Source organism: Schistocerca americana, unplaced genomic scaffold (genome assembly GCF_021461395.2).
Source record: "Schistocerca americana isolate TAMUIC-IGC-003095 unplaced genomic scaffold, iqSchAmer2.1 HiC_scaffold_361, whole genome shotgun sequence".
NCBI lineage: Eukaryota > Metazoa > Arthropoda > Insecta > Orthoptera > Acrididae > Schistocerca > Schistocerca americana.
In genome coordinates, this window is record NW_025726084.1 from 67,367 (window position 1) to 91,094 (window position 23,728).

General features: G+C 48.8%; 16 non-coding genes across 16 annotated transcripts; all 16 read right to left on the reverse strand.

Annotated features, from left to right (window-relative positions):
* Positions 1 to 64: 64 nt before the first annotated feature.
* On the reverse strand, positions 65 to 146 carry Trnal-cag. Its single transcript has one exon. It is a non-coding gene; the product is annotated as a tRNA-Leu (tRNA).
* An 80-nt stretch (positions 147 to 226) lies between these two features.
* On the reverse strand, positions 227 to 308 carry Trnal-aag. Its single transcript has one exon. It is a non-coding gene; the product is annotated as a tRNA-Leu (tRNA).
* A 1,083-nt stretch (positions 309 to 1,391) lies between these two features.
* Trnal-cag lies at positions 1,392 to 1,473 on the reverse strand. The gene has a single exon. It is a non-coding gene; the product is annotated as a tRNA-Leu (tRNA).
* Positions 1,474 to 1,553: 80 nt separating this feature from the next.
* On the reverse strand, positions 1,554 to 1,635 carry Trnal-aag. The gene has a single exon. It is a non-coding gene; the product is annotated as a tRNA-Leu (tRNA).
* A 1,083-nt stretch (positions 1,636 to 2,718) lies between these two features.
* Positions 2,719 to 2,800, reverse strand: Trnal-cag. The gene has a single exon. It is a non-coding gene; the product is annotated as a tRNA-Leu (tRNA).
* Positions 2,801 to 2,880: 80 nt separating this feature from the next.
* On the reverse strand, positions 2,881 to 2,962 carry Trnal-aag. Its single transcript has one exon. It is a non-coding gene; the product is annotated as a tRNA-Leu (tRNA).
* A 1,083-nt stretch (positions 2,963 to 4,045) lies between these two features.
* On the reverse strand, positions 4,046 to 4,127 carry Trnal-cag. Its single transcript has one exon. It is a non-coding gene; the product is annotated as a tRNA-Leu (tRNA).
* Positions 4,128 to 4,207: 80 nt separating this feature from the next.
* Positions 4,208 to 4,289, reverse strand: Trnal-aag. The gene has a single exon. It is a non-coding gene; the product is annotated as a tRNA-Leu (tRNA).
* A 1,083-nt stretch (positions 4,290 to 5,372) lies between these two features.
* On the reverse strand, positions 5,373 to 5,454 carry Trnal-cag. The gene has a single exon. It is a non-coding gene; the product is annotated as a tRNA-Leu (tRNA).
* Positions 5,455 to 5,534: 80 nt separating this feature from the next.
* Positions 5,535 to 5,616, reverse strand: Trnal-aag. The gene has a single exon. It is a non-coding gene; the product is annotated as a tRNA-Leu (tRNA).
* A 1,083-nt stretch (positions 5,617 to 6,699) lies between these two features.
* Trnal-cag lies at positions 6,700 to 6,781 on the reverse strand. The gene has a single exon. It is a non-coding gene; the product is annotated as a tRNA-Leu (tRNA).
* An 80-nt stretch (positions 6,782 to 6,861) lies between these two features.
* On the reverse strand, positions 6,862 to 6,943 carry Trnal-aag. The gene has a single exon. It is a non-coding gene; the product is annotated as a tRNA-Leu (tRNA).
* Positions 6,944 to 8,026: 1,083 nt separating this feature from the next.
* On the reverse strand, positions 8,027 to 8,108 carry Trnal-cag. The gene has a single exon. It is a non-coding gene; the product is annotated as a tRNA-Leu (tRNA).
* Positions 8,109 to 14,923: 6,815 nt separating this feature from the next.
* Positions 14,924 to 15,039, reverse strand: Trnal-caa. Its single transcript has 2 exons — positions 15,002 to 15,039; positions 14,924 to 14,969 (listed from the first exon to the last, which is right to left on the reverse strand). It is a non-coding gene; the product is annotated as a tRNA-Leu (tRNA).
* Positions 15,040 to 22,123: 7,084 nt separating this feature from the next.
* Positions 22,124 to 22,239, reverse strand: Trnal-caa. Its single transcript has 2 exons — positions 22,202 to 22,239; positions 22,124 to 22,169 (listed from the first exon to the last, which is right to left on the reverse strand). It is a non-coding gene; the product is annotated as a tRNA-Leu (tRNA).
* A 702-nt stretch (positions 22,240 to 22,941) lies between these two features.
* On the reverse strand, positions 22,942 to 23,057 carry Trnal-caa. The gene is made up of 2 exons: positions 23,020 to 23,057; positions 22,942 to 22,987 (listed from the first exon to the last, which is right to left on the reverse strand). It is a non-coding gene; the product is annotated as a tRNA-Leu (tRNA).
* Between the last annotated feature and the right edge of the window lie 671 nt (positions 23,058 to 23,728).

The window sequence follows — 23,728 nt, forward strand, 5'->3', positions numbered from 1 at the left end:
CACGCTTTGCTGCGCTTTTTCCTTCGCGGGAAATCAGTGCTCCTGCTTTCGAGACGGAAAACGTTGGCAGCGGTGGGATTCGAACCCACGCCTCCGAAGAGACTGGTGCCTGAAACCAGCGCCTTAGACCGCTCGGCCACGCTACCTACGCGACGCGGCGGTCACAGGAGCTGCGTTCTACCCCACGAGAACACACCGCAATGGCACAAAAACGAGAAGTAAAAATTGGCAGCGGTGGGATTCGAACCCACGCCTCCGAAGAGACTGGTGCCTTAAACCAGCGCCTTAGACCGCTCGGCCACGCTACCCACACCAGTGTTCCTGGCATTTGTAGAATGCAGTGCACGACACAGCTTCCTGATCTGTTGCGACTGGTTGCTCGAACATCGCACCTCAAACGACTGCCCTTTTCGAATAGAGATTAACTACACAGGCAGCTGCCAGCGCCCTGGTGCGGCGGCATCGCGTGTTTATAAGGAATCGGTAGTGCCACCTGCAGCCTGAGGAACATGAGCACAAAATCAGGAGGGCACCGTGATTTCAATCACTGGGTCACTGTCGTCATTGCAGCGACAGCAAGGCAGAACTTTAAAAAGTGCCGTGACCCGGATTCGAGCCTGGGTTGTCGCGGCCACAACGCAATGTCCTGACCACTAGACGATCACGGCCACGGAGCCACCGCGGAATTCAACTCTCGCGACTGCAAGTGGCTGTGCACAGCAAAGCTCGGCCGACTGTGTCTCGCAACAGCTGTGTCAGACGCGGTCTCCATTATATGTATACTGGCAAACGAACGTGCCCGCGCTGATGGACACTGAGCAGAGTGGTTAGCTGCATTCAACCCCCGTGGCAATGTCTTGCAGTCCTCCAAGTCTGTTGGCCGCAGGTATGTGCCCGGATAAGAGGTGGACAGATGTCGCATCTCTCTCGCCGTCACTTGTGGCCGCGAATCATATTTTACGTAGTTTTCTGCAAGCGTCAGCGGAGCGTCAGTCGAGCTAAGTCGGGACAAGTCGCGTAAGAGGAGCAATGAAATGTGCATTTCCGGTACCGGGAATCGAACCCAGGCCTCCTGGGCGAGAGCCAGGCATCCCAGCCACTAGACGAGACCGGATAACGACACAAGCACTCCTCCAACAAACACGGCGAGCGTCCACCCGCTACTTGACGACAACTGCAAAAATTAACGCTTCCACTTCGTAGAACGGCATGCTCGGGACGTATCTCGTGGAGACGAACGCCAGCAATCATGAGACCAAACTGCGCCGGTGAATCCTGTTGTTACACCACGCACCACTGTGCTACGACAGTTGAAGAATGCGACGCTCACGCTTTGCTGCGCTTTTTCCTTCGCGGGAAATCAGTGCTCCTGCTTTCGAGACGGAAAACGTTGGCAGCGGTGGGATTCGAACCCACGCCTCCGAAGAGACTGGTGCCTGAAACCAGCGCCTTAGACCGCTCGGCCACGCTACCTACGCGACGCGGCGGTCACAGGAGCTGCGTTCTACCCCACGAGAACACACCGCAATGGCACAAAAACGAGAAGTAAAAATTGGCAGCGGTGGGATTCGAACCCACGCCTCCGAAGAGACTGGTGCCTTAAACCAGCGCCTTAGACCGCTCGGCCACGCTACCCACACCAGTGTTCCTGGCATTTGTAGAATGCAGTGCACGACACAGCTTCCTGATCTGTTGCGACTGGTTGCTCGAACATCGCACCTCAAACGACTGCCCTTTTCGAATAGAGATTAACTACACAGGCAGCTGCCAGCGCCCTGGTGCGGCGGCATCGCGTGTTTATAAGGAATCGGTAGTGCCACCTGCAGCCTGAGGAACATGAGCACAAAATCAGGAGGGCACCGTGATTTCAATCACTGGGTCACTGTCGTCATTGCAGCGACAGCAAGGCAGAACTTTAAAAAGTGCCGTGACCCGGATTCGAGCCTGGGTTGTCGCGGCCACAACGCAATGTCCTGACCACTAGACGATCACGGCCACGGAGCCACCGCGGAATTCAACTCTCGCGACTGCAAGTGGCTGTGCACAGCAAAGCTCGGCCGACTGTGTCTCGCAACAGCTGTGTCAGACGCGGTCTCCATTATATGTATACTGGCAAACGAACGTGCCCGCGCTGATGGACACTGAGCAGAGTGGTTAGCTGCATTCAACCCCCGTGGCAATGTCTTGCAGTCCTCCAAGTCTGTTGGCCGCAGGTATGTGCCCGGATAAGAGGTGGACAGATGTCGCATCTCTCTCGCCGTCACTTGTGGCCGCGAATCATATTTTACGTAGTTTTCTGCAAGCGTCAGCGGAGCGTCAGTCGAGCTAAGTCGGGACAAGTCGCGTAAGAGGAGCAATGAAATGTGCATTTCCGGTACCGGGAATCGAACCCAGGCCTCCTGGGCGAGAGCCAGGCATCCCAGCCACTAGACGAGACCGGATAACGACACAAGCACTCCTCCAACAAACACGGCGAGCGTCCACCCGCTACTTGACGACAACTGCAAAAATTAACGCTTCCACTTCGTAGAACGGCATGCTCGGGACGTATCTCGTGGAGACGAACGCCAGCAATCATGAGACCAAACTGCGCCGGTGAATCCTGTTGTTACACCACGCACCACTGTGCTACGACAGTTGAAGAATGCGACGCTCACGCTTTGCTGCGCTTTTTCCTTCGCGGGAAATCAGTGCTCCTGCTTTCGAGACGGAAAACGTTGGCAGCGGTGGGATTCGAACCCACGCCTCCGAAGAGACTGGTGCCTGAAACCAGCGCCTTAGACCGCTCGGCCACGCTACCTACGCGACGCGGCGGTCACAGGAGCTGCGTTCTACCCCACGAGAACACACCGCAATGGCACAAAAACGAGAAGTAAAAATTGGCAGCGGTGGGATTCGAACCCACGCCTCCGAAGAGACTGGTGCCTTAAACCAGCGCCTTAGACCGCTCGGCCACGCTACCCACACCAGTGTTCCTGGCATTTGTAGAATGCAGTGCACGACACAGCTTCCTGATCTGTTGCGACTGGTTGCTCGAACATCGCACCTCAAACGACTGCCCTTTTCGAATAGAGATTAACTACACAGGCAGCTGCCAGCGCCCTGGTGCGGCGGCATCGCGTGTTTATAAGGAATCGGTAGTGCCACCTGCAGCCTGAGGAACATGAGCACAAAATCAGGAGGGCACCGTGATTTCAATCACTGGGTCACTGTCGTCATTGCAGCGACAGCAAGGCAGAACTTTAAAAAGTGCCGTGACCCGGATTCGAGCCTGGGTTGTCGCGGCCACAACGCAATGTCCTGACCACTAGACGATCACGGCCACGGAGCCACCGCGGAATTCAACTCTCGCGACTGCAAGTGGCTGTGCACAGCAAAGCTCGGCCGACTGTGTCTCGCAACAGCTGTGTCAGACGCGGTCTCCATTATATGTATACTGGCAAACGAACGTGCCCGCGCTGATGGACACTGAGCAGAGTGGTTAGCTGCATTCAACCCCCGTGGCAATGTCTTGCAGTCCTCCAAGTCTGTTGGCCGCAGGTATGTGCCCGGATAAGAGGTGGACAGATGTCGCATCTCTCTCGCCGTCACTTGTGGCCGCGAATCATATTTTACGTAGTTTTCTGCAAGCGTCAGCGGAGCGTCAGTCGAGCTAAGTCGGGACAAGTCGCGTAAGAGGAGCAATGAAATGTGCATTTCCGGTACCGGGAATCGAACCCAGGCCTCCTGGGCGAGAGCCAGGCATCCCAGCCACTAGACGAGACCGGATAACGACACAAGCACTCCTCCAACAAACACGGCGAGCGTCCACCCGCTACTTGACGACAACTGCAAAAATTAACGCTTCCACTTCGTAGAACGGCATGCTCGGGACGTATCTCGTGGAGACGAACGCCAGCAATCATGAGACCAAACTGCGCCGGTGAATCCTGTTGTTACACCACGCACCACTGTGCTACGACAGTTGAAGAATGCGACGCTCACGCTTTGCTGCGCTTTTTCCTTCGCGGGAAATCAGTGCTCCTGCTTTCGAGACGGAAAACGTTGGCAGCGGTGGGATTCGAACCCACGCCTCCGAAGAGACTGGTGCCTGAAACCAGCGCCTTAGACCGCTCGGCCACGCTACCTACGCGACGCGGCGGTCACAGGAGCTGCGTTCTACCCCACGAGAACACACCGCAATGGCACAAAAACGAGAAGTAAAAATTGGCAGCGGTGGGATTCGAACCCACGCCTCCGAAGAGACTGGTGCCTTAAACCAGCGCCTTAGACCGCTCGGCCACGCTACCCACACCAGTGTTCCTGGCATTTGTAGAATGCAGTGCACGACACAGCTTCCTGATCTGTTGCGACTGGTTGCTCGAACATCGCACCTCAAACGACTGCCCTTTTCGAATAGAGATTAACTACACAGGCAGCTGCCAGCGCCCTGGTGCGGCGGCATCGCGTGTTTATAAGGAATCGGTAGTGCCACCTGCAGCCTGAGGAACATGAGCACAAAATCAGGAGGGCACCGTGATTTCAATCACTGGGTCACTGTCGTCATTGCAGCGACAGCAAGGCAGAACTTTAAAAAGTGCCGTGACCCGGATTCGAGCCTGGGTTGTCGCGGCCACAACGCAATGTCCTGACCACTAGACGATCACGGCCACGGAGCCACCGCGGAATTCAACTCTCGCGACTGCAAGTGGCTGTGCACAGCAAAGCTCGGCCGACTGTGTCTCGCAACAGCTGTGTCAGACGCGGTCTCCATTATATGTATACTGGCAAACGAACGTGCCCGCGCTGATGGACACTGAGCAGAGTGGTTAGCTGCATTCAACCCCCGTGGCAATGTCTTGCAGTCCTCCAAGTCTGTTGGCCGCAGGTATGTGCCCGGATAAGAGGTGGACAGATGTCGCATCTCTCTCGCCGTCACTTGTGGCCGCGAATCATATTTTACGTAGTTTTCTGCAAGCGTCAGCGGAGCGTCAGTCGAGCTAAGTCGGGACAAGTCGCGTAAGAGGAGCAATGAAATGTGCATTTCCGGTACCGGGAATCGAACCCAGGCCTCCTGGGCGAGAGCCAGGCATCCCAGCCACTAGACGAGACCGGATAACGACACAAGCACTCCTCCAACAAACACGGCGAGCGTCCACCCGCTACTTGACGACAACTGCAAAAATTAACGCTTCCACTTCGTAGAACGGCATGCTCGGGACGTATCTCGTGGAGACGAACGCCAGCAATCATGAGACCAAACTGCGCCGGTGAATCCTGTTGTTACACCACGCACCACTGTGCTACGACAGTTGAAGAATGCGACGCTCACGCTTTGCTGCGCTTTTTCCTTCGCGGGAAATCAGTGCTCCTGCTTTCGAGACGGAAAACGTTGGCAGCGGTGGGATTCGAACCCACGCCTCCGAAGAGACTGGTGCCTGAAACCAGCGCCTTAGACCGCTCGGCCACGCTACCTACGCGACGCGGCGGTCACAGGAGCTGCGTTCTACCCCACGAGAACACACCGCAATGGCACAAAAACGAGAAGTAAAAATTGGCAGCGGTGGGATTCGAACCCACGCCTCCGAAGAGACTGGTGCCTTAAACCAGCGCCTTAGACCGCTCGGCCACGCTACCCACACCAGTGTTCCTGGCATTTGTAGAATGCAGTGCACGACACAGCTTCCTGATCTGTTGCGACTGGTTGCTCGAACATCGCACCTCAAACGACTGCCCTTTTCGAATAGAGATTAACTACACAGGCAGCTGCCAGCGCCCTGGTGCGGCGGCATCGCGTGTTTATAAGGAATCGGTAGTGCCACCTGCAGCCTGAGGAACATGAGCACAAAATCAGGAGGGCACCGTGATTTCAATCACTGGGTCACTGTCGTCATTGCAGCGACAGCAAGGCAGAACTTTAAAAAGTGCCGTGACCCGGATTCGAGCCTGGGTTGTCGCGGCCACAACGCAATGTCCTGACCACTAGACGATCACGGCCACGGAGCCACCGCGGAATTCAACTCTCGCGACTGCAAGTGGCTGTGCACAGCAAAGCTCGGCCGACTGTGTCTCGCAACAGCTGTGTCAGACGCGGTCTCCATTATATGTATACTGGCAAACGAACGTGCCCGCGCTGATGGACACTGAGCAGAGTGGTTAGCTGCATTCAACCCCCGTGGCAATGTCTTGCAGTCCTCCAAGTCTGTTGGCCGCAGGTATGTGCCCGGATAAGAGGTGGACAGATGTCGCATCTCTCTCGCCGTCACTTGTGGCCGCGAATCATATTTTACGTAGTTTTCTGCAAGCGTCAGCGGAGCGTCAGTCGAGCTAAGTCGGGACAAGTCGCGTAAGAGGAGCAATGAAATGTGCATTTCCGGTACCGGGAATCGAACCCAGGCCTCCTGGGCGAGAGCCAGGCATCCCAGCCACTAGACGAGACCGGATAACGACACAAGCACTCCTCCAACAAACACGGCGAGCGTCCACCCGCTACTTGACGACAACTGCAAAAATTAACGCTTCCACTTCGTAGAACGGCATGCTCGGGACGTATCTCGTGGAGACGAACGCCAGCAATCATGAGACCAAACTGCGCCGGTGAATCCTGTTGTTACACCACGCACCACTGTGCTACGACAGTTGAAGAATGCGACGCTCACGCTTTGCTGCGCTTTTTCCTTCGCGGGAAATCAGTGCTCCTGCTTTCGAGACGGAAAACGTTGGCAGCGGTGGGATTCGAACCCACGCCTCCGAAGAGACTGGTGCCTGAAACCAGCGCCTTAGACCGCTCGGCCACGCTACCTACGCGACGCGGCGGTCACAGGAGCTGCGTTCTACCCCACGAGAACACACCGCAATGGCACAAAAACGAGAAGTAAAAATTGGCAGCGGTGGGATTCGAACCCACGCCTCCGAAGAGACTGGTGCCTTAAACCAGCGCCTTAGACCGCTCGGCCACGCTACCCACACCAGTGTTCCTGGCATTTGTAGAATGCAGTGCACGACACAGCTTCCTGATCTGTTGCGACTGGTTGCTCGAACATCGCACCTCAAACGACTGCCCTTTTCGAATAGAGATTAACTACACAGGCAGCTGCCAGCGCCCTGGTGCGGCGGCATCGCGTGTTTATAAGGAATCGGTAGTGCCACCTGCAGCCTGAGGAACATGAGCACAAAATCAGGAGGGCACCGTGATTTCAATCACTGGGTCACTGTCGTCATTGCAGCGACAGCAAGGCAGAACTTTAAAAAGTGCCGTGACACGGATTCGAGCCTGGGTTGTCGCGGCCACAACGCAATGTCCTGACCACTAGACGATCACGGCCACGGAGCCACCGCGGAATTCAACTCTCGCGACTGCAAGTGGCTGTGCACAGCAAAGCTCGGCCGACTGTGTCTCGCAACAGCTGTGTCAGACGCGGTCTCCATTATATGTATACTGGCAAACGAACGTGCCCTCGCTGATGGACACTGAGCAGAGTGGTTAGCTGCATTCAACCCCCGTGGCAATGTCTTGCAGTCCTCCAAGTCTGTTGGCCGCAGGTATGTGCCCGGATAAGAGGTGGACAGATGTCGCATCTCTCTCGCCGTCACTTGTGGCCGCGAATCATATTTTACGTAGTTTTCTGCAAGCGTCAGCGGAGCGTCAGTCGAGCTAAGTCGGGACAAGTCGCATAAGAGGAGCAATGAAATGTGCATTTCCGGTACCGGGAATCGAACCCAGGCCTCCTGGGCGAGAGCCAGGCATCCCAGCCACTAGACGAGACCGGATAACGACACAAGCACTCCTCCAACAAACACGGCGAGCGTCCACCCGCTACTTGACGACAACTGCAAAAATTAACGCTTCCACTTCGTAGAACGGCATGCTCGGGACGTATCTCGTGGAGACGAACGCCAGCAATCATGAGACCAAACTGCGCCGGTGAATCCTGTTGTTACACCACGCACCACTGTGCTACGACAGTTGAAGAATGCGACGCTCACGCTTTGCTGCGCTTTTTCCTTCGCGGGAAATCAGTGCTCCTGCTTTCGAGACGGAAAACGTTGGCAGCGGTGGGATTCGAACCCACGCCTCCGAAGAGACTGGTGCCTGAAACCAGCGCCTTAGACCGCTCGGCCACGCTACCTACGCGACGCGGCGGTCACAGGAGCTGCGTTCTACCCCACGAGAACACACCGCAATGGCACAAAAACGAGAAGTAAAAATTGGCAGCGTTTTTTTTTTTTTTTTTTTCGGTGCTGCTAGCAAACAGAAAAGTCGAATTGTTGCACTGTCCATTCAGTTAAAAAACGTAAACTTCTCTGTATGGTTCCTTGGAAGACGTTGGTGTGCAAGATGAAGTGATGGAATCGGAGATACGGGAATGCTGCGAGGAAAGTTTCTTGTAGCTGTCCACCGCTAGCGAAGCATCAAAGGAAAACTAAAATCCTCTTGAAGTGAAAGTGCAGGCCTAGTTTGACAGCTAAGCAGTCGCTTCGCGCCTACACGCCTTAAAATAAAAAACTGAAAGAATAACAGCGCATCCGGCGCTTTACACCGAAACTCAATAAAAAAGAATAAAATTTGAAAAAAAGAAGAGAAAGCAATGACTGCCTGAGTTAGTCCTCTCAGTAACAGGGAAGGAACACCCTTCACACGTCCCATGATATTATGTTCAAAATGCTTCGTGGCGGCCATTAAAATAAGTAATGAAAAACGTCACAAAAATTAAAAATATTGACACATGTCAAAAGAATGAGTATACTCCCGAACTTTCCGAACTGTCCGGCGGATAAAGGGAAGTAAAACACAATCCTCTCCGACGTGTTTGAAAAAGAAAGTAAAAATCCTCTGTTCTTAAAAACCAAACAATCTCCGTGGCAGCGGCGTGCGCAACGCACCCGTGAATGTACGCCGATAACGGAGGAACCAGACGGTAGAAAAAAATGAATTAAAAACAGAAAGAAATCACTAAATGACAGCAAAACACAAACACACACGAACACAGGATAACACTGTGTTAAACTTTTCGTCGTAATTTCCACATTGCAGTTCTGCACAAGCGTAAGCATCGTACTTGTTATGATTCACTGTTCCTGTAGCATCAATGTGCATTAACTATGTATCCGGACCCGGAGACAATGCAAAACACAGAAGTAAAGAAAAGTCGCAGCAGTGAAGTGTTGATTACAACAGTTTGTCGTGGGCAAATGCAAGTGCAATTTGCAGAAAATTGGCAAAGATTTTGGCATAGTCTTTCCTGGTTTTAGTGAGGTCATGTTGCGTGGATAAATAAACCAGATAGGCATAGTCGTCCGTAAGTCGCAATTGCAGGAGGGCGAACACAGTGTGAGCCACGATCCATGCAGTGGCGGCACGCTTCGTATGCGGATATGGGTTGAAGTCCGGGATCAATGCCGTGTCCGCAGAAAAAGCGGCAGCGCTGGTCCGGTTGATAAGTGCGAGCATCCTGGCGGCAATGTTCCAAGTCGACCGTGACCGCAGGCACACGAAACGATGTTCTAAGGTGTCGTCTTGACGACAGTCTTCACACAAGCTCGATGGAGATAAGTGAATGCGGCGCAGCTTTTCGTTGGTGGGGAGAATTCGGTTAACCACTTGGTACCAAAAGCTGCTGACGTCCGCTGACAGGAAGGGAGCATGAACGTGAGCCCACACCGTCCTCCACGCAGATCGCGGGTAGCGCGCCTCCATCTTATTACCGACCGGCCGTCCTCTTAGTCCCTGGTAGACACGTTTCACAGTCCGTGTTCGATGGTCGAGTACGTCGGCGGCGAGATAACTTTTTTGAATGAAGTATTCTCGAACATAACGCAGCTGATACGGGATGGTAGTCGGGTCGAGAGGTGCTGCTTCAGAGAGAGGACGATGAACAGCGAACAGAACAGCTGTGGGACTCGACGGATCCAGTTCAATAGTGACGCTCGTCCGATGAAGGAGCAACGCTGCGGCTTTCATAGCAAAATGAATGAGCCCGAACCCACCCTGTTCGCGCGGTAAAGTACATGTTTCGTAAGACACCTTGAAAATATGTCCCCGCCACAATAGCCAATAGACTGCCTGTGTGATGGCTCTGCCCAAATTCTTGGGTACCTGAAATAACTGTGCGAGGTACCAGGCTTTGCTGAGCAAGAAAACATTTATTAAAATCACCCGCTGTGTTAATGCGAGGGTGCGAGTAGCGGACAGGCTAGCCATAGCTCGTATACCATTTAAGACAATACGCCAGTTGTAGGACGCAGTCTGTAACAGATTGGCTTGAAAGCGAACTCCCAAAATTTTGTGTTCCTGCTTTACTGTAAACCATGGGCGTTTGAAGCCACGTGTCGCTGCATAAATAGGAAGAAAAACCGTCTTACGGGTATTGATGCTCGCACCGGATGCACGTTCATACTGTGTAAGAACTGCGCGTATTGTAGCAAAGTCGGTAGCCGAGGACACCAAGAGGCCAAGGTCGTCAGCATAAGCGCGACAAACGTGCTTCTCATTCCCAATACGTATTCCCCTACAAACACTGTGCAATTTACGCAACAAAGGATCTAAGGAAATAGCGTAAAGCGCCATTGACAGAGGGCACCCTTGTTTGACTGAGCAGCAGAGCGGAACAGGTTCCGATAAAAGTCCATTGATACTAATCCGTGAGGTGGAATTTTTGAAAAGGTGAAAAATCATAGTTATATACTTTACACCGAAACCAAACTTCTGGAGCACTCGCCGGAGATATAGGTGGCTAACTCTGTCAAAAGCCATTGCAAAATCGATGGATAAAATGCCAAAAGGAATCCTATTCGTCGAAGCATAGGCAATGGCATCTCGGTATGTCGACACAGCACCATAGAGAGTGCGGTTCGGCACTGCACAGTATTGAAAGGGACTAATCAGTTTTTTCATGACCAGCTTCAAGCGGGAGGAGACACATTTGGTGAAGAGTTTGTAATCACCATTAAGAAGGGTGATTGGTCTAAGATTGCACAGTTGCCTGGTGACCGGAACCTTTGGAACCAAGACCACAATACCTTCCAGGAAGGACGCAGGGACATCCACACCAGTTAAAATTTCATTAAAAACATCAGTCAGGGCGGAGCCAAACAAGTGCCAAAAATGCAGATAAAATTCCGATGGCAACCCATCAGCGCCCGGTGATTTGTTCTGGGAACACAGTTTTAAGACATCACCCACTTCGTCCACGGTAAAGTTTTCTGTGAGGCGACGGCGATCCGCTACGGATAAGACGTATGGAACGTCGTGGAGAAGCTCGGAAATCGCGGCAGCATCAGTGTATTTCTCACTGAAAAGTTCGATGAAGTGACGGTGGGCCTCGGCAAGAATTGCCGCCTGGTTAGCAAGCCGCGCACCGTCAGCTGATTCCAGCTCTGTGACGTAACTTCGCTTTGCGCGCCGGCGTTCGCGCAGCTGATGAAACACGGAAGGCGCTTCATCAGCCAGCGCCCCGGGGGCTCGGCTCCGTACGACAGATCCGCGCAACGATTCCTTTTTCAAATCCAGAAGACGGAGTTTTATACGCCGAATTGTCGCCATCCGAAGAGCGGGATTGTTTGTGTGCAGGTGGATTGCATCATTTAAACAGCTCTCGTAAAATTGCAATGTAGAACGCTCCCAGTGAGCAACATCCTGACTGAATTCCAGGATCGCCTTGCGTAATGCCGGCTTAACAAATTCTACCCACCAAGACAAAGTGGAGGCATATAGACCGCGATATTTTAGCACCCTCTGCCATACACGCGCGATAACCGGCGCAAAATGTGGGTGTGAGAGATGTCGCACATTAAACTTCCATAATCGACTTGCGCGGGGTTTATCCGCCAATAGAGAATGAAAGCGGCAGACATACGCACAATGATCGGAAAAAATCACGGGGTGAACAGAGGAGTCCGTAAGACAGTGCTGTTTATCACGAGAAACGTAAATCCTATCGAGCCGACTTCTTCCCGTGGGATAAAAGAAAGTAAAGCCCACGTCCCGCGGGTGTAAATAACACCACGAGTCAATTAAATTCATCTCAGTAATGAGCGTCTGTAATTCTAGGCACTTATACGGCCGTGGCTCCTGATCTCTATCGTCCAGCACGCAATTAAAATCGCCGCCCATGACTAAAGGCAGGTGGGGGCCCTGTAAAAGGTGACAAATGTCACTGCTATAAAACACACGGCGACGTGGCTGCCTGTCGGCACCAGAAGGGGCGTACACGTTAATATATCTTACGTTGTTGATCGTGCAAGCTACACCACGACCGTTAGGAATTGTAGCGACATTACTATAGTCATGACCAACACGAATTAAAATGGCAGTACCACAATTACACTCGACATCAAAGTTCAAGAGTACTTGATAGCCCGGAATGGAGTGAAGTAGATCTATCACAACCTCCTGCAAAAACACTACGTCAGCAGCAATGTAATTTATAAAACCCACAAAACTTGCAAACTTCACTGGCGACTCCAATTTATTAAGATTAATAGTAGCCACAACTGATGGAGGACGTGCTACCATAGACAACAGGGAAAAACAATTAAAACAAATTAGACGGCAGGAGTGGACCCACCCTCCTCCTCCATATCGTCTGCCCAGTCACAACGTTCAGACGGTGCAGCTGAAGTAGGCGGTTCTTGTGTGGGAGGTACAGACGCGGAATCCTGCGAAAGGGGACGCGTGCGACGCTGGGGGGTGTCTTCCGCCTTACGCTTAACCGAAAGTTGTGCCGGGTTCGTTGCCTGAGACGTCGTAGTGTCCATTGCAAGAGTTACATCAGAGTGGTGCAACATTTCCTTTAACTGCTGTACAACCTGTTCCCGCCTGTCTGCCGACACACTTGTAGTAGGCGCTGGCTGACTGCTCGCCACAGGACGCTGTGGACGACGCCCCCCCGCAACCGACGGCCGAGATTCGACTACGGGGCGAGGCAAGGGCTTGTGCGCCGGCTTTTGCACAGATTTTTGTTTTTGTTTTGACTTCGGACGGGGAACCTGCTTCCATTCCGGAGACGGGCTGCGTTCTCCGCGAGAAAAAGACCGTGTGTCTAAAATCTGCGACCTACTGGCACTGCGGAAGCGGTCAGTATTGCCACGCCTGTCCGAAACACTTTCACGCCTGGGCTTTGGTTCCTGTGAGGCAGGAACCGCGTCCGGAAACCCGTGAGGTACGGAATTAGATGGTGACGAATCCACTACAGCAACAGGGGGGTAACCACCTGAACGGGTTCTGATCCGGTCCGTTCCGGAGCTTCAGGCACAGCCGGAGGCGGAATCGGTACAGTAGCGGCGGGAACTGACTGAGAAAGTACGGACAAGGATGGAACAGTATCAGAACCGGTGGCAGTGGCATCAACATCCATCGCGACCGCAGCAACTAACGGCGTTTCCGTTTCCGCGGAACGTGCCGGTGAACGGGGAACACCTAACAACACGGCCGCGTACGACGCGTCGTCATCTTGCCCACGGGGCGGTAGCTGCACAGGGCGCCTACGCCTAGGACAATTTTGTCTAAAATGGTCTGTGGCACTGCAATAGGAACACGTTTGCGGCTGACCACTAAACGAAATAAAAGCCCAGTGGCCGGCCATAACCAAAAACGAGGGAACGTGCTTCCTCACAATCATCTTTACACTACGGATACCGTTCTCAACCTGATATATATAAGCGGACGACCACTTTTCTTTAGTAATCGACAAAACTGTGCCATAAGGCATAAGGCTACGAGCTATTGTCTCATTCCTAGTCTCAAACGGCAGATTGAAGACCCGAACATTTCGAATACCAAAACCAGCATTCGACAGAGTAACATTACTAATGGTCCCATCAGAGTGTTTGAATTTTCGTACACCACCGTTTTCACTTACAAGGGCATCGCACAATTCCGGACATTTCAATTTAATAAACAAAGAGTTCAAGAACGCGTCTAATTGCAATCCTAGCACTTCACTTTCAGGAATTTTCAAGTCATTTTTCATCCACGAATGAATTTCGAGAGCAGACGGTCGGGTTACGTCTCTATCAAATTCGCACTGGATATTATTTTCTCGGTCTTCAGAATCCATGTTAACTTACAGTTCAGCGGACTACAGCAGCGAAGAAACAGTCACCGCGAAGAACCGTCGCCGACTGCGAAGCACACGTAAACACCGCCCGTCACGCCGGAGCGAGCGCGCGATGTGTTCGGGCCCACGACTCCGAAGAGACTGGTGCCTGAAACCAGCGCCTTAGACCGCTCGGCCATCCTGACACTTGATTTGATGCTCCTCGTTTGGTCTATTAGAGAACTTACAGTTGATGTAATTGTCGCATCCACGTTGCCACAGTACACCGGCATCAGTTCTGCACCCGTTACACGTTCGCCAGGTGCAGCCGCACAAATATAGCGCAGAATGTACCACCAAAAGAGTTTCTCAAATCCGTATAATCACGGCACTCAATACATTTTGTTCGAAACTAAGTCGTCTGTTACAGACATCAGAGATTAGACAGAATGCAGAGGTCTATCTGTCGAGTAATATCTCAAGTTTTGGTCACGTTGTAATCTCCATAAAGTAATATTTTGAGTATATGAATTTATTTCGAGTTCTCTGTATTTCATCAGCGACTGTTATTGTACAGAGGATGTACTGGTCAGCCTGCACTGTTTCCTCACACTGTCGTTAGCACTCTGCATCTCCAGACAAGAGTCGTTTTCGTACCACAAGTGTCCCTTTTGACGTGTTTGCGGCTGTGGCGCGGAAGTAACCTCACGAGGGAACGTCGTATTTACAACCAACACTCTCTGTTTGTAGCTCACACTACCGAAGAAACAGTTTGGTTGCCGTAGGTGCGCTTGTGTTTGACACAAATTTTTGATTTCACTTAGGAGAACACGGCCAGAATCGTGCTGTTGCACTTTACAAAGGATCTCAATGATACACAGGGTGCTCCAGAGAAGCGACGAAATCTGTGTCAGGAGTGGGATTCGAACCCACGCCCTCATTCGAGGACCAGAAGGCTCTAGCTGCTACTGCAGCCAAGGTTTTTCCTTGAGTCTGGCGCCTTAGACCGCTCGGCCATCCTGACACTTGATTTGTTGCTCCTCGTTTGGTCTATTAGAGAACTTACAGTTGATGTAATTGTCGCATCCACGTTGCCACAGTAGACCGGCATCAGTTCTGCACCCGTTACACGTTCGCCAGGTGCAGCCGCACAAATATAGCGCAGAATGTACCACCAAAAGAGTTTCTCAAATCCGTATAATCACGGCACTCAATACATTTTGTTCGAAACTAAGTCGTCTGTTACAGACATCAGAGATTAGACAGAATGCAGAGGTCTATCTGTCGAGTAATATCTCAAGTTTTGGTCACGTTGTAATCTCCATAAAGTAATATTTTGAGTATATGAATTTATTTCGAGTTCTCTGTATTTCATCAGCGACTGTTATTGTACAGAGGATGTACTGGTCAGCCTGCACTGTTTCCTCACACTGTCGTTAGCACTCTGCATCTCCAGACAAGAGTCGTTTTCGTACCACAAGTGTCCCTTTTGACGTGTTTGCGGCTGTGGCGCGGAAGTAACCTCACGAGGGAACGTCGTATTTACAACCAACACTCTCTGTTTGTAGCTCACACTACCGAAGAAACAGTTTGGTTGCCGTAGGTGCGCTTGTGTTTGATACAAATTTTTGATTTCACTTAGGAGAACACGGCCAGAATCGTGCTGTTGCACTTTACAAAGGATCTCAATGATACACAGGGTGCTCCAGAGAAGCGACAAAATCTGTGTCAGGAGTGGGATTCGAACCCACGCCCTCATTCGAGGACCAGAAGGCTCTAGCTGCTACTGCAGCCAAGGTTTTTCCTTGAGTCTGGCGCCTTAGACCGCTTTTTTTTTTTTTTTTTTTTCTTTTTTTTTTTTATCCTCCACTACAGTCCACCGCTCTACCAACTTTTTTTTTTTTTTTTTTTGGATCCGAAGTCCGACGCCTTATCCATTTTTTTTTTTTAAAAAAACTCCAGAGAAGCGACAAAATCTGTGTCAGGAGTGGGATTCGAACCCGCGCCCTCATTCGAGGACCAGAAGGCTCTAGCTGCTACTGCAGCCAAGGTTTTTCCTTGAGTCTGGCGCCTTGGTCCGCTTTTTTTTTTTTATTATACCACTTTTTTTACCTTAACCACTTTTTTTTTTAAAATTTTTTTATAAGTAATAGGCAGAAGGAGGCAAAGTGGGCAGGGGTCAAGAATAATCTGAGGCCTGGCCACAATGTCTCCACCATACCCATCACTGATTTTCGACCTTGTCGCTCCTATGATCCAAAAATACAACTGCCCACTTTAGCAAATTTATTTTTTTTTTTTTAATTTTTTTATTTTTTTGTTTTTAATTTTTTCTAATTAGTATTTCCTCTTTTTTTATGGTTTTTTATATTATCATGATTAAATGAAAGGAATTCGTTCGTGAAATAAGTAATGGCTCTCCATGTGCATAAAATGAAAAATATAACTCAATCTTCTACTTGTTGTTCCTGCCTTCATTTTTTGTTTAATTTTTTTAAATTTTTTATTTGTTGTCGTTTTTGACCATTTTGTCATAGTGGAAAATCAACAAAAATGAAAGTATAAGAAATGAAACAGACAATAATTCTGCACATAGTAATATAGTCACTCAATACTGTGTGCTTTAGGTTGATGGTGTTTAGCCTATCCCCATTCTATCAAATATAATTTTTAGCATATTACCATATTTCTTCTTGTGGTCTGCATACGTACGTATTTTGTGGTATTTGCACTGTAAGTATATCTTGAAATCTGTAACGGTATCAGTTCCAGCGTCATGAGTTACGTAAGTTACATAATTTCCTAGGAGCCAATAGACGGCATTATTCTTCGTCTCTGGAAAATAACGGTCTTGTGGTCTGTGCAGCACTGACAGCGAGATGTACTGAGGTGAAGACCTTGTAATGAGAGCTATTTGCACTTTGAGCCAATTCCAGATATGTATATTGCCGCCACAAGTGTATCGATGGATAATTGTGTCCACTAGTCGACATCGTTGACATAGATTGGTGTCACTGAGGCCAATTTCATATAATCTTTCGTTGGTGCTAATGATATTATTAACGGCTTTGTACCATGCTGTTCTTATGTCAGAAGATAAAACTTTTAAATTGATGTTTTGCCAGATAGCAGTCCAGTGTATGTGAGGAAACTGTCTCTCTACTTTATTCTTTCCTTCACACGTCTCCCAGACCCGCATAATATCTCTTGACGTTAGCTGACGTAGCCGTGTAACTTCGTCCCTCAAGTAGCTAAGTTCAATATAAAAGGCTCGCACGTGCTGGAGACGATTGTTAATTTTTTGCACATCAATAGGAGGCTGCAGGCTGCGAGGTTTTAGAATTTCAAAAAGTCGGCTTGAAATACTTTCCGGTACTTCTCTAATGATAGTTAATTGCCTTTTGACGAAGAGTGCAGAGGCTTTGTTGGTAATATTGATGAGACCTAAACCACCATTTCGGGGATGTAAGGTAGCCACTTTGGCGGTTACTCGAAACAGTTCTCCTTTCCACAGAAAATTTGTGATTCTGGACGTTATGTTCTTGGCTATCATTTTGGGTAGTGGAAAGAGCTGAGCGGTGTGGTATGCTGTAGCTAAGATACACGTGTTGATGTACTTAATCCTCTGAATCTGATTCATATTCCGTGATAAATTTTCCATTATAGCACCCTGCACTTTCCGTGCCGCAGCTTTCCAATTCAACGCAGTCATTTTCATTGGGCATGCGGTCAATGTGACACCAAGCGTCGTATGCTGCCTGACCAACTTTGCCCACTCTACGTTTATGTGCTCAAAACCCCTAAGATGTAAAATTTTGCTTTTCTTTTCATTTGAATTTGCCCCAGACGCACTGCAGTAATTCTGAATCACTGCAGCTAACGTAGCTACATCGTCATTATTTCTGATTATGACGCCTACATCATCAGCATAAGCTTTTATAGCTGTTTTGCACCCTGACAGTGTTATACCTGTTAATTTATCGTGAATACGTTTAAGAAATGGGTCCAGTGAAATGGCAAATAGTGACATAGAAAGGGGGCTTCCCTGAGGAACACCGCGTCGTATTTGGAATTTTCTCGTAGCCTGACTGTTAACTGCTATGCATGCGTTTATTCCTGTCGCCACGTTTTTTATTACGTTTAAGGCTCGTTCCTGGAAACCGAGCTTTTTTAACGTCTTGAAAAGGTAGATATGATTCACGAGATCGAATGCTTTATGAAAATCCAGGAAAACCAGGGCACATTTGATGTTAGTGACGGAAGTGATTGCAATTATATCCCGAAATTCCGCTAAATTGTGAAACAGAGTTTTACCTGCAATGCAGTGTTGATACGGACTAATCAGTCTACTTGCTAAGGATGAAATTTTCTTGTTGAGAATTCTTGCTATTATTTTATAGTCCGCATTGAGCAACGAAATCGGTCGGAAGTTAGTAAGATCTTTGTGTCCTTTAGTTTTGGGGATAAGGACTATTTTACTTTCTTTAAATTCAGAGGGTATCATTGCGCCCTGAAGAACTTCATTTACAATCACTGTAATTGTCCCTCCCACTATCGGCCAATAGCGGACGTAAAATTCTGCAGGTAGACCATCAGGCCCTGGGGATTTTTTCAGAGGGGAGGTACACAGAGTCACATAAACGTCCTCATTACAGACGTTCGACAGGAAGGTAACGTTGTCATCATCCGTCAGCTGTGGCACAAGAAAGTCGAGGAAATCATCAATAGATTCCTCGCAGCTGGAATTTTCGGAATATAAGTTATCGAAGTAGCGATAGATCTCATTCAAAATCTCTTTCTGTGTCCTAAGACTTGTACCATTCGTCGTCCGTAATTCGTCGATAAGCATTGTTCTTCTGTTTTGAGCGTGCTTCAGAAGGTGGTATAGGGAAGTTGTTTCGTCCTCTGAGACAGATTTCGCCTTGGATTTTATTTTAAGTCCTTCCAGTTGATGCCTCTTAATGCTGAGTAATTTAGCCTTAATTTTTTTGATATCTGTCAGGCGAAGATGTGAACCAGATGTTTGACCGTATAGCTCTCTGAGTACTGAGTAATAGAACTCTATAGTGTTCTTAAGATCTCTGGCCCTCTGAAAGCTATATTGCATTATCGTCTTTCTAAGTTTCGGCTTTGTCATTTTTGTCCACCATTCTATGGTAGTCGCGTATCTAGGAAGAGCACGCAGGCATAACGTCCATGCGTCTTTTATCTGATCTTCTAATTCACGGTCTTGTAACAGCGAGACATTTAAATTCCACTGGTTTTTGAAGCGGCGTATTGGCTGCGCTTGTAAATTTATACAGGCCAACACACAGGAATGGTCCGAAAAGTAGACAGGAACCGTTTCTGTTTTCAATAAAGCCGTTTCGAGATTGTCGGTAATGTAGAATCTGTCGATTCTGCTGCATGCATTGGAAGTTGCATAAGTGTACTCGACAACAGCAGGGTGTTTGCATTCCCAAGCATCCTTTAGCTTTAAGCTAGTGACGAGATGTTTTAATTCAGCAGAATAATTAAAATTTGGACTCTGATCTTTCCTGTTGAGGACGCAATTAAAATCACCCCCCATTATAAGGTGACTGGGGTTTTTGCGTAATAAGTATATTACCTCGTCTTTAAAAAATCGTGTTCTGTCAGATCTATGTGAACTGCCGGAAGGGGCATACAAGTTAATAAGGGACACGTCATAAATCTTGAGCCCTATTCCCCTTCCAGATTCCAGTCGTTCTACCTCCGTTACTGGAATCCCATCCCGGATTAAAAAAGCTGTCCCCACGCTAGTTTCATGGGAGACATTTAGGTGAGCAACATACCCGGGAATATTTAAATCCGACGTGACAACTTCCTGCAGCAGGGCTATATCAGTTCCCGAGTCATATAAAAATTCTTTTAGCGCTGCTATTTTCAATGCCGACCGTATTTTATTAATATTGACAGTAGCAATAGTATAACACTGGGTCATTTCGTTACTACTCGTTGGATGTTAGGACAGTGAGTAAATAACATGCGACTAAATTATTACTTAGAAGACACAGAAAATTTAGACAGAACAGAACGTCCCATTGAGAGGTTGCTAATTACAGTATTAGTGCAGTCTAGGTTTGAGATTTCGCTCCTGAATCAGTAGAAGATAGATTATCAGGAAGTTCCTCAGGAGATTCTTTCAATGACCCGTGCCTGACAGTTTCATAACGCACATTTTGGGGTTTCGTGTCACTTTTCACGCTCTTTAACTTCGCTTGATTACGAGGAGCATTGACATTCGGTTGTGGCTTTAACTTCCTTCGTGGAGCATCCGAAGGCTCTGTGACGGGTTTTGTGGTGGTCGGTTGTGACGCCGATCCCGTCGGGTCGTCCAACTGTACGACACGGCCTGTACTGCTTAGCCCTGTCGTGTGGTCAGTACCCTTCGGGGAAGCACTAGCCGTTACAGAGGGTTGATCCAGACACACTAATTGTTTCTCGTGACTGTCAGGAGGCTGCTCGTCTTTGCAAACTGTGTCCCCTCCTGATGTTTCGCGGTTATTGCTAGAAACATCCCCATTTTCGCAGTTTCCCACCAATTGTTTACGTTCTGATTGTTTACAAGCTTCCATCTGCATTTCCTGGAGTTGTGGCAATACTTCCTCCTCGCATTGTTTTTGTTTGCGTGCGGAGTGAGATTTGTCAGACAACTCTTCGTCAGAACAGCTATCAGTTATCTCATGGGGCCGTTTCTTTGTCTGCAATTCGGAGGATGCGGGGGTGTCAACATCAGCCTTTTTATCTAAACATGGAAATTGAGTAATATCATTTACGGATATATCAGAGTGGTTTGCTTGGGCAGTATCCACACCCAGCGGGACAGATACATTATTTGGCAAGACATCATTTAGGGTAAGTTTCTGGCGTTGCGTTAGATTGCTTTTCAATACAAAAACCCGCCGCGGACAATCCTGTCTAAAGTGGCCAGACTCATTACAAACATGACAGGTCGGTACTTGACCTGAATACACAATCTGCGCCCTGTATCCATTTACAAATATATGAGACGGAATATTGGTCTTGATGTCCATCTCCACAGATCGAATTCCGTTAAAACACTGCAGTTTGTAGTGACGAGACCAACGTTCATTATTAACAGATTTCACGTCACCATACTTGCAAAGCGCATCTTTAATTAAATCATTATCAATTTCAATAGGTAAATTAAGCACGCGAACGGTAGTGTAAACAATATCAGCTCGCCAGATCCGAACTTTGCTCTTCGAGCCGTCTCTGTGAATGAATTCTACTTCACTACCCCACTTTGCTAAAAGTCTATCTATCGTCACCGAGCTCTCAAACTTAACAAAAATACAGTATTTATCATTGTCTAACTGCATTGTATGGACGGAATCAGAGTTAACACCAATTACCTCAGTAATCCAATCGTGTATTTCCAGTGACGTTGGCTGGATATGACGGGTTTCCTTGTCGAAAGCGAAGACCAGTGTGTTTTTCCTGACGTTCGTAGACATGATTCAGAACAGGGATGAAACTCCGGTTAAAAAACCGAAATTCCGGCGAGTGACAGAACGGTGATGAACAGCCAAACACTTACGACGATACACAAAAACGAAGATAAACGGACAGCCAGCAAAGGAGACAGCAGCAGAACACGTATGTAAACAACACAATCGGAGCGCAGCAGTACACACGTCCACGCGGTAGCACAGCTGAAGCGCGACTGTAATATTTTGAGTATATGAATTTATTTCGAGTTCTCTGTATTTCATCAGCGACTGTTATTGTACAGAGGATGTACTGGTCAGCCTGCACTGTTTCCTCACACTGTCGTTAGCACTCTGCATCTCCAGACAAGAGTCGTTTTCGTACCACAAGTGTCCCTTTTGACGTGTTTGCGGCTGTGGCGCGGAAGTAACCTCACGAGGGAACGTCGTATTTACAACCAACACTCTCTGTTTGTAGCTCACACTACCGAAGAAACAGTTTGGTTGCCGTAGGTGCGCTTGTGTTTGATACAAATTTTTGATTTCACTTAGGAGAACACGGCCAGAATCGTGCTGTTGCACTTTACAAAGGATCTCAATGATACACAGGGTGCTCCAGAGAAGCGACAAAATCTGTGTCAGGAGTGGGATTCGAACCCACGCCCTCATTCGAGGACCAGAAGGCTCTAGCTGCTACTGCAGCCAAGGTTTTTCTTTGAGTCTGGCGCCTTAGACCGCTCGGCCATACTGACACTTGATTTGTTGCTCCTCGTTTGGTCTATTAGAGAACTTACAGTTGATGTAATTGTCGCATCCACGTTGCCACAGTACACCGGCATCAGTTCTGCACCCGTTACACGTTCGCCAGGTGCAGCCGCACAAATATAGCGCAGAATGTACCACCAAAAGAGTTTCTCAAATCCGTATAATCACGGCACTCAATACATTTTGTTCGAAACTAAGTCGTCTGTTACAGACATCAGAGATTAGACAGAATGCAGAGGTCTATCTGTCGAGTAATATCTCAAGTTTTGGTCACGTTGTAATCTCCATAAAGTAATATTTTGAGTATATGAATTTATTTCGAGTTCTCTGTATTTCATCAGCGACTGTTATTGTACAGAGGATGTACTGGTCAGCCTGCACTGTTTCCTCACACTGTCGTTAGCACTCTGCATCTCCAGACAAGAGTCGTTTTCGTACCACAAGTGTCCCTTTTGACGTGTTTGCGGCTGTGGCGCGGAAGTAACCTCACGAGGGAACGTCGTATTTACAACCAACACTCTCTGTTTGTAGCTCACACTACCGAAGAAACAGTTTGGTTGCCGTAGGTGCGCTTGTGTTTGATACAAATTTTTGATTTCACTTAGGAGAACACGGCCAGAATCGTGCTGTTGCACTTTACAAAGGATCTCAATGATACACAGGGTGCTCCAGAGAAGCGACAAAATCTGTGTCAGGAGTGGGATTCGAACCCACGCCCTCATTCGAGGACCAGAAGGCTCTAGCTGCTACTGCAGCCAAGGTTTTTCCTTGAGTCTGGCGCCTTAGACCGCTCGGCCATCCTGACACTTGATTTGTTGCTCCTCGTTTGGTCTATTAGAGAACTTACAGTTGATGTAATTGTCGCATCCACGTTGCCACAGTAGACCGGCATCAGTTCTGCACCCGTTACACGTTCGCCAGGTGCAGCCGCACAAATATAGCGCAGAATGTACCACCAAAAGAGTTTCTCAAATCCGTATAATCACGGCACTCAATACATTTTGTTCGAAACTAAGTCGTCTGTTACAGACATCAGAGATTAGACAGAATGCAGAGGTCTATCTGTCGAGTAATATCTCAAGTTTTGGTCACGTTGTAATCTCCATAAAGTAATATTTTGAGTATATGAATTTATTTCGGGTTCTCTGTATTTCATCAGCGACTGTTATTGTACAGAGGATGTACTGGTCAGCCTGCACTGTTTCCTCACACTGTCGTTAGCACTCTGCATCTCCAGACAAGAGTCGTTTTCGTACCACAAGTGTCCCTTTTGACGTGTTTGCGGCTGTGGCGCGGAAGTAACCTCACGAGGGAACGTCGTATTTACAACCAACACTCTCTGTTTGTAGCTCACACTACCGAAGAAACAGTTTGGTTGCCGTAGGTGCGCTTGTGTTTGATACAAATTTTTGATTTCACTTAGGAGAACACGGCCAGAATCGTGCTGTTGCACTTTACAAAGGATCTCAATGATAC